Consider the following 8,828-nt stretch of genomic DNA (forward strand, 5'->3'; position numbering starts at 1 on the left):
TAAAAAAATATAAGTACTAAATAGGGCAACTTAATAAATAATATCTTATATTTATTATTTTTCTTAGTGGACATTTAAAAAAAGTAAATTAATAATTAAAATGAGACTAAAAGCTTATTCTTTAAAGGGCGTGTAAGAAAATAAATATGACAAGTAAATGAGTAATGTATTACTGTAATTCAATTACTATTTAATGTCGTTATTCATCATTATCAAGTTAATTTGTGTTAAGTCTCTAAATTAATATTCTAATTATTTTAATATAAATTTGAAGTCATAGAAATATTTGTTGTATTAAATAATTCTATAAGAAGTAAAAAAAAATTCATCAAAATAAATTTATTTTATCTATACTAACAAATTCATAAAAGTACTGTATTTTTTATTTATTATTTTTGTCGAATCAGAATTATTTATATAATTATCTTCAAAAATTATTTATCTTCAAGAATTATTTATATATCTAATTCTCTGACAATATATTTATTTCTCAAAAATAATATTCTAAGATTAATTATAAGATAAAAATATGATATAAATTAATGTTTTATTTTTCTATTAGCTCTGACCTGGTTGGAACTAGTATATATATATATATAAACCAATATATGTAGAATTAGTTGTACTATGTGTATATGCCTATGTACATACATATATTTAGATATGCATATGTACATACATACATACATATTAAGGCTCTAAATTAATATTCTAATTATTTTAATATAAAATTAAAGTCGTAGAAATATTTGTTGTATTAAATAAATCTATAAGAAGAAATTTTTTTTTTTCATCAAAATAAATTTATTTTATCTATACTAACAAATTCATAAAAGTACCGTATATTTTTATTATTTTTATCGAATCATAATTATTTATATATTTATCTTAAAAAATTATTTATCTTCAAGAATTATTTATATATCTAATTCTCTGACAATATATTTATTTCTCAAAAATATTATTCTAATTTAAATTATCCAATTATATGATTATGAACTTAAATAATTATGAATACTTATAAAAAAGGCATGTTTAATATTTCATTAAATAAGATTAATCATAAGATAAAAAATATGATATAAATTATTATTTTATTTTTCTATTCTGAATTTGGGTCTGGGCTTAGCACGAGCCTGGTTGAAACTAGTAAATTTATAAGGGAGAATATCAAAATTTGGTAGTCCTCAAAATGACTTATGGTAGTTTTAATTTTTTTTAAAATCCTTTAAACTCGAGACATGTATTGGTAAATTATTTTTCTCCTCTAGAATTATGACATATAGTTGATAAGATTATAATAATTTAATTTTTTCTTAAATCCTCTAAAATTGTGACATGTGATTGATAAATTACTTTTTTCCTCTAAACTTGTGACATGTAGTTGATACAATTTCTTTCTCCCTCCAAAATTGTGACATGATTAAAAAAAAAAATTCTCCACTAAAATTGTGACATATTGTTGATGAAAATTACTTTTTTTCACACATTTCATTTCATATCACTTGGGCATTTGCGGTTGATATATGATAAATTATTCTATTTATTGAGTTTGTCTCTTTGTGTTTTTTTTATTATTTAACTAATCGATAATTCTCTCAGAAGATCTCATTATACACATATTTTTATTTTATGTATTTTTAAGAATTTATCTTATTTATTAGTACTATTTTTTTATACACTTTACTTTATATTCTTTTTATATACTATTAACACCTACTCTTTAACGAGTTTAGCAAAAAATGTATTAATGAAATATTTAAAAAGATAAGATCTTTTACATAATAATCGGTTTTTAAAAAAAAACATATTATGATTGTGGATAACTTTCTTCCTTTGCATGTCTTTTCATAACTCTTCTTCTTCTTCTTTCTTACTATTTTTATAAAATATGATAGTGCTCACATTGACATTATGATAATTTTATTTTTCTTAAAATACATTAAAATTAAGATATATGGATGGTCTAAAATTTTGACATATAGAACCTGCTCGTTCTTTTGATAGCGGAAGAGTAAGATGATCCGCGGTTGGAATCGTTGGCCGATGGGGGAGATAATAATGCTTAGGAAAATATTGTGTTTTCTACATCTCCAATGTCTCTAATTAGACACCATTTTTTTTTAGATTGAAATTATTAGGGCTAACTTTTTTCTTTTTTTTTTTTTTTTGTTGGGTTAAAAACAAGAAAAATATTACTATATGTAAGTTAGACATTAGTACATAGGGTAGAGAAACTCCTGGGGAAGTCCTAACAGTAGTAGAGCTTAAACTAGAAGAGGTTACAGTAGTAGTAATATGCCTAGCATTAGAGAACACTAGTTCTAACAGAAGTTGACACGGACTGTTTGCCTATACAGAGGAGGTTATTATACATCAACCAAGAGAGTAGAATTCCGCTAATATTCTTTTGAATCTGTTCAACTAATTCCACCGGTAGAGATTTGAAAATGTGGTGGTTAGCTGATGACTGAAGTTGCTGCGACCCTTTTCTTGACAAAAAAGTCAGCTACTATATTTGCTTCCCGAAAATTATGTTGCACCACTGGACTCCCTACGCTCTTCAACATTAACCTACATTTATGAAGGATATCATTATATGGAGGTAATAGATGATGAATAAGCTGTATAACTTCCACTGAATCAATTTCTACAATAAGTGAAGCAACAACTAATTCCAAACCATTGAGCATCGCCTCCAATTTCACCAAAGTGTGGCAATGACTACTGCTCTTTCTGTAGAAACCAATTACCCAGGCACCCGAGAAATCTCGGATAACCCCACCAAAACCACAACGATTGGTATTCACAGTGAAACACCCATCAATATGAGATTAAAAACACCAGTTGTTGGAAGGAACCACCGGATATAACCTGTGTAGTTGCTATGGAAAAAGGTAGCAGTAATGTATGTATTCATCAGTTTTTGTTCGAACAGTAGCAACAATGGGAAATTCTTTTTTTTTTTTTTTTTAAAAACTATTATTATTTCGATTTATCTAGATGTGCCATAGAGCAATAGGGAGAAGAGTTTACCAATCGATGGAACTATCAAGAAAGGGAGGAGAAAGAAATTTAAGAGCATTGAGCCAATGAATGGTGGGCGTATCCAAACTAGAAAGATTTAGACCCATATCCAACTAGAATTTTTAAGCAACGAAGCATCTAGTAAAAATGTGGGCTGCTCTTTCTGACTGTGAACAACAAACTGGACAGCTAGGGTTCGGAGAAAGTCCTATATAGTATAAGTATGATGTAGTAGGCAGTCTACCATGAGAGCAAAGCCAAAGAAAATGTTTGATCTTTCCTAACGTGTTGAGTTTCCAGATCCAACCAAAATCATAAGAGTGAGTTGAGAGACTAGAAAGAGCAATGTAGACAGACTTTGTAGAGAAAAGACCATTCTTATTGTAAGCCCAAAAAGGTTGGTCCAACAAACCCATAGACAAATTAAGCCTAATATGATTAGCTTTAATCATAAGATTTGTAGGCATCTCGAAGGATAGTTTCATCCAGTCCCAAGTACTACCAGTCCAAAGATCACTGAGACATAAATTTTCTTCACTGGAATTAAGAGGACCATAAAGAATTTGACGTATAAAAGGAAAGGTAGGAATCTAACGATGATTCCAAACATTAATTGATCGGCCCGAGGCAGGATCCCAAGCAGTTGCTTGGGTGCAAATAGAACCGCTGAAGAGAATATTATTTCAGCTAAAGGAAGTAGAGGGGCGGGTAAGATGATGGTTATATTTTAGGAGGAGAGCTTTTGCCCAAAGGGCTGTAGAGTTTGTAAACATTCTCCAAGATAAGCCTGAAATAAGAGCCTGTTTTTTAAGCTCGGCTTTGTGAAGACCCAGCCCCCCTTTATCTTTAGGAGAGGTGATTTTATCCCAATTTATGTAATGAAGCTTGCGTTTTTTACTGGTAGACCTCCAAAGAAAATTACGTTGGATCTTATCAATAGTATGACAAATCTTCTTAGGGAGTTTCTGATATTGCATTATATAAGCAGGAATTACATCTAAGGTGGACTTGATGAGAACAAGCCTTCCTGCTTGGGATAAATAATTGAATTTCCAGGAATCAAGTTTTTCCCACATATTATCAATAATGAATTATTCTCAGGCTTATGATTACGAGTAGGAAAACCTAAGTATTTACCAAAATTTGTGAACAGGGAGATATCAAACAGACCCTTGATGAGGCACTTTGCATTATTAGAGCAACAGGGGAAAAAATAACCTTAGACTTTGCCGCATTTATTTTTTAGCCAGATAAGGTACTGAGGCAATACATACAATTATGGATGGTAAGAATTGATTTGGTGGTAGCCTTGGAGGAGAGAGTAAGATCTTCGACAAAGAAGAGATGAGATATAGGAGGACCATTTGACTAACTGTAATTGGATCCCAACAGAGATTATCCACTTGGTGAGTAATATAGTTGGATAACATATCCATACATAAAATGAATATGGGATCACCCTGATGCACACCCCGAGAGGGAGAGAAGTAGTTTGTAGGGGATCCATTAACGAGGATAGCCATATTACTACTGGATATGCAATGCATAATGAGGGAGGTAATTTTTGGAGGGAATTTAAAATATAAAAGAGTATGATAGAAAAAAGACCACTTGAGCCGATCAAAAACTTTTTCCATATCAAGCTTAAGAATGAAGCTTCCAACTTTGTTCCGAGATTTATTGATAGAATTTATAAGTTCCTGCACGAGAATAGCATTATCACATGCTCTGCGACCTTTAAGGAAACTAGATTGGTACGAGCTAATAAGCTTAGTTAAGAAAGGCTTGAGGCGATTTACAATAGTTTTGGTAATTATTTTATAAGCAGTAATGCAAAGACATATGGACTGAAAATTCTTTAATTGGTTTGCATTAAGGAAAATAGAAATGAGACAAAGGTAGGTATCATTCAAAGACAGAGGGAGGGTTTGGCTTCGGAAGATCCCGGGGCACATGTCTTTGACAGACTTTCCTACAGTATTCCATTGAGACTGGAAAAAGTGAGGATGCAGGCTATCAGGACCTGGAGCCTTAAACGGTTTAAAGTAAAAGATTTCAAAATCTTGAAGCAGACTATCTAAATTAGATAGATCTAATTTATGAAAGCTAGGAGGAGAGTTCTTAATGTGGGACAAGTTAGTGGATGTATGGCTAATAGTAAAACTAGTAGAGAAAAAATGGAAAGCATGAACTTTAATTTCTGCAAAGTCAGTAATCCAATTATCATTATTATCCTTAAAATACATATAACAAAGAGGTGGAAAAACTTAGCATTCGCATCCCCTTTATTAAACAAATTTATATGGGAGCGGATTTTCCAACAATCTTCCTCAGACTTAAGAATAGCGTTAAAATCAGCCTTAAGGTCATGTTCCAGAGTGTGAAGGAAATAACTAGTAGAATAAGAGGAAGATTTTTGAATTCCAGCTAGGCAAGCAAGAATACGTTTTTTCTGACGAAAAAAATTATCGGAAGTTTGTTTACTCCAATCAGTAATAGAAATCTGGAAGTTGGAAGCAGCTTTGAGAAAATTAGAACTAGTCCAACTAATCCCAACAATATTACTAAAATCAGGGATCCATTCAGTATTTTTTAGATCTAAAAAGTTTAGTATCTTCCCGGACAAATTTATTTGCAAGGGAGATAAGAAGAGGATTATGATCCGAGTGGTTTTGAGAAGATGAGTAACACTAGCATTCGGCCAATTTACAAGCCATTCATTATTAACAAAAACTCTATCAAGTCTTTCTAGGATAAGATTACTATGAGTAGCACTTCTTCGACGATGATTAAACGAAGTATATTTACAACCCTTATAACCTAAGTCCAAAATATTACAAGAGTTTATACAGTGCCAAAAATCCGAGGAACAATTATTATTTATCGATCTACCCCCTTCCCCTCTCCCATTTATCATGTTGAGTGAGGATTTTATTAAAATCCCCCGCAAGTAACCAAGAGCCAGTAATAGAGTGAGCAAAATTAATAAGATTTTCCCATAATATTTTACGATTATTATAATTTGTACTAGCATAAATAGTAGAGAAATGCCAAGGAAGATTAGTAGGGAGTACCTTGATCATAGCATGTAATTCCTGGGGCGTCTGGCGTTTGCAGGTAACACTAACAAAGGTGGAATGCCAGAGAAGAGAATAATCCCACCCGATCGACCTAAAGTTGGGACTTCCCAATAATCATCAAAATTGAAATCATACATAAGGCTAAGATGGTTACTCAGTTTAGTCTCTAAAGGAGGAACAAAGAAAGGATTGTGAGAATTTATAAGATACCTAAAATTTCTCGTAAGGTCGTCATTGTTCACACCCCTAATATTCCAGACAATAAAACATGTAGCTTGACTCATTGGAGAGAAAAAGTTTAAAGAATATAGAGAGCTTTTGGCTGCCAAAAACTGACTACAATGAAGAGTTGACGTCATCACTACTGCATACTTCCTAAGGCGCTGTTGATAGCAGGCCTGAGGTCGAATGAGCTCTTCAGAAGAGTTACTGGACATAGGTGGATATATTTCTTCTCCCCGTCTTCGAGAAAGATCATAAGAGCCGTATTTTAGAAGTTTGAGATTTCCATGAATGATATGATTATGTGTTCTCCGCGAACTGGAACCGCAGCCGATGGTGTCTCTAGATTCACAAATTGTCCTTGTTGTAAAAAAAATGGCGTCCAAGGAAAAAAGAGAGGGTAGGCATTAACTACTTCCTGTGGAGTGAAAAATGGGGTTTGAGCAATTTCGTTCATGTTCGGAAACTGATTGAGGAGATGCTGGAGATTCCAAAATGACTGCATGGTTTGGATAAATTGAGGAGTAGTTGATTTCACTAATGAGTTCATTACATTGGAGAGCCTTATTTGATTCACAAAGTATTCTATTGCTTTTTTCATCCCTTTCGAGATTAGCTGGGCTAAGAAGTTTTGATTTTGTAGAATGACCAGTGTCTCTACTCCGTTGATATCCATGGTAAATAATGTTGCATGGACCTGGATAACTCTCTCTATCCAAGTTGAGGGCTGATGCAAGGGGTGAACAGGTTGTGTTGCATAGAGCAGTGGGTGACTGATTGATTCCGGAGGAATTTGAGAAGGATTGCTCATTATGGTTTCTGAAGGGACGGGGTAGAGGGTGAAGCCAAACTTTTTGGTGCACTGGAAGTGATTGAACTCTGTCCATTATTAAGAAGAGTAGTAGTATTTAATGCTTCAGAATTAGAGTAGGTTAAGTGTGGAGAAATTGGAGTATTTAATGCAGTGAGTGCAGAGTGGGTGAAACAATCATTTGAATCTAGTTGTTTTAATGCAGCAGAAGGTAAAAGATCTGGAGAGAGATTTTAAGAATTTTGCATATAACTGGGACTGGACAGGTGTTCTGACTAGTAGATGGAATTTGTATTTTCATGCGTAATGGAAGGAGGGACTGTTGACAAGTGATACAAGACAGCCCAAGAACACAAGAAAATAAACACCAAAACAGTCCACTAGTTCAAGGAACTATGGACCTCTTTTGGTGACCCCTCTCGAATTCAAAAACACAACAAGAACACCATATAATGAGGTGTTTAACACCTAATTTCCAGCAACAAACCAAACTATATTATGACAATAAAAATAAAGAACAACAATGTTACAACCATAATAACCAAACGGCTTGAACAACAACAACACAAACTACAAGATTAGGACAAGAAACAAAGATAGACAGTTAGAAAAGTGTTGATGTAGTCTTAACAACCCAAGAGCATATTCACTCTTGGACCTTTAACACTTCATACAACAAACACCTAACTCTTACAATGACACAAGAGGGGCATCCACCTCTCAAAGCACCAAAGTCTCAAACTTTGCAACACACAAGAGAATCCACCCTTATGCTATGCCCTAATTTCAGTTTTGAGAACTCTCTCTCACAAGAGTAGTGTCTTCAATATCAAGCATAAACTAAGAAAATAAATCCTACAAGGTTCTATTTATACAACATTACAAATAATAGAGAAATGACAAAAGAGCCCTTTAGTGACTAGTCTTCAAAAATACTCAAAAGTGTCATGATCATGATCATACTTGTATTATCCTCTCCATCTTGAGAGGAATTTGACCACAAATTCACGGGCTCACCTCTTTTACAAAAGCACTTCACAATCTCCTTCTTCCGGCCACACATCTTCTCCATACTCTTCATTTTGCACTTCGGCTTCTTTTTGCTCTCCATCTTGCGGTTTGTCATCATTCTTAACTGATTCAATGCCCACCTCTTCTCCAAGATAGTACAATCTACCCCACCTTAGGATCATATTCCGCCGGTTTTGGCACTCACTAGCCTTGTGCCCCCACCCTTGACACTTGAAGCATTGAAACCCCTTGGGATTGGAAGTAGAATTCAATTTACCTTCATACCTTGGAGGATTTTTTTGGAAACCCTTAGTGGCCTCGGGTTGGATAGCCATGAATGAGTTCTCTTTGAGCTCCCTCTCAACCTCTAAAGCCACGTGGAAGATGTCATCTACGGTGTCGAATTTGTGAAGCGTCATGCGAGTGGAGATGTCCTTGTTTAATCTAACCTTGAAGCGCACAATGTCATAACTTACTTGCTCGCCTCGGTGGTCAAGTTTCAACACCAATTGTTAAAATTCATCGTAGTAAGCCATGACACTCTTGCTCCCTTGCCTCAAATTATACAATTTGGCAAGAAGCTCATGCCTATAAGTCTCGGGCAAGTACCGTTGCCGCATAAGGTTCTTCAACCAAAACCAAGAAGGAGGTTGTCCCCCAATCATCTCATTCCCAAA

The 8,828-nt window shown here is 33.8% G+C and overlaps 1 long non-coding RNA gene across 1 annotated transcript; it reads right to left on the reverse strand.

Annotated features, from left to right (window-relative positions):
• Window positions 1-2,177: 2,177 nt before the first annotated feature.
• LOC107876141 lies at window positions 2,178-7,701 on the reverse strand. Its single transcript, XR_007056737.1, has 2 exons — window positions 6,102-7,701; window positions 2,178-2,574 (listed from the first exon to the last, which is right to left on the reverse strand). It is a non-coding gene; the product is annotated as an uncharacterized LOC107876141 (long non-coding RNA).
• Between the last annotated feature and the right edge of the window lie 1,127 nt (window positions 7,702-8,828).

This window comes from Capsicum annuum, chromosome 6 (genome assembly GCF_002878395.1).
Source record: "Capsicum annuum cultivar UCD-10X-F1 chromosome 6, UCD10Xv1.1, whole genome shotgun sequence".
Taxonomy (NCBI): Eukaryota; Viridiplantae; Streptophyta; class Magnoliopsida; order Solanales; family Solanaceae; genus Capsicum; species Capsicum annuum.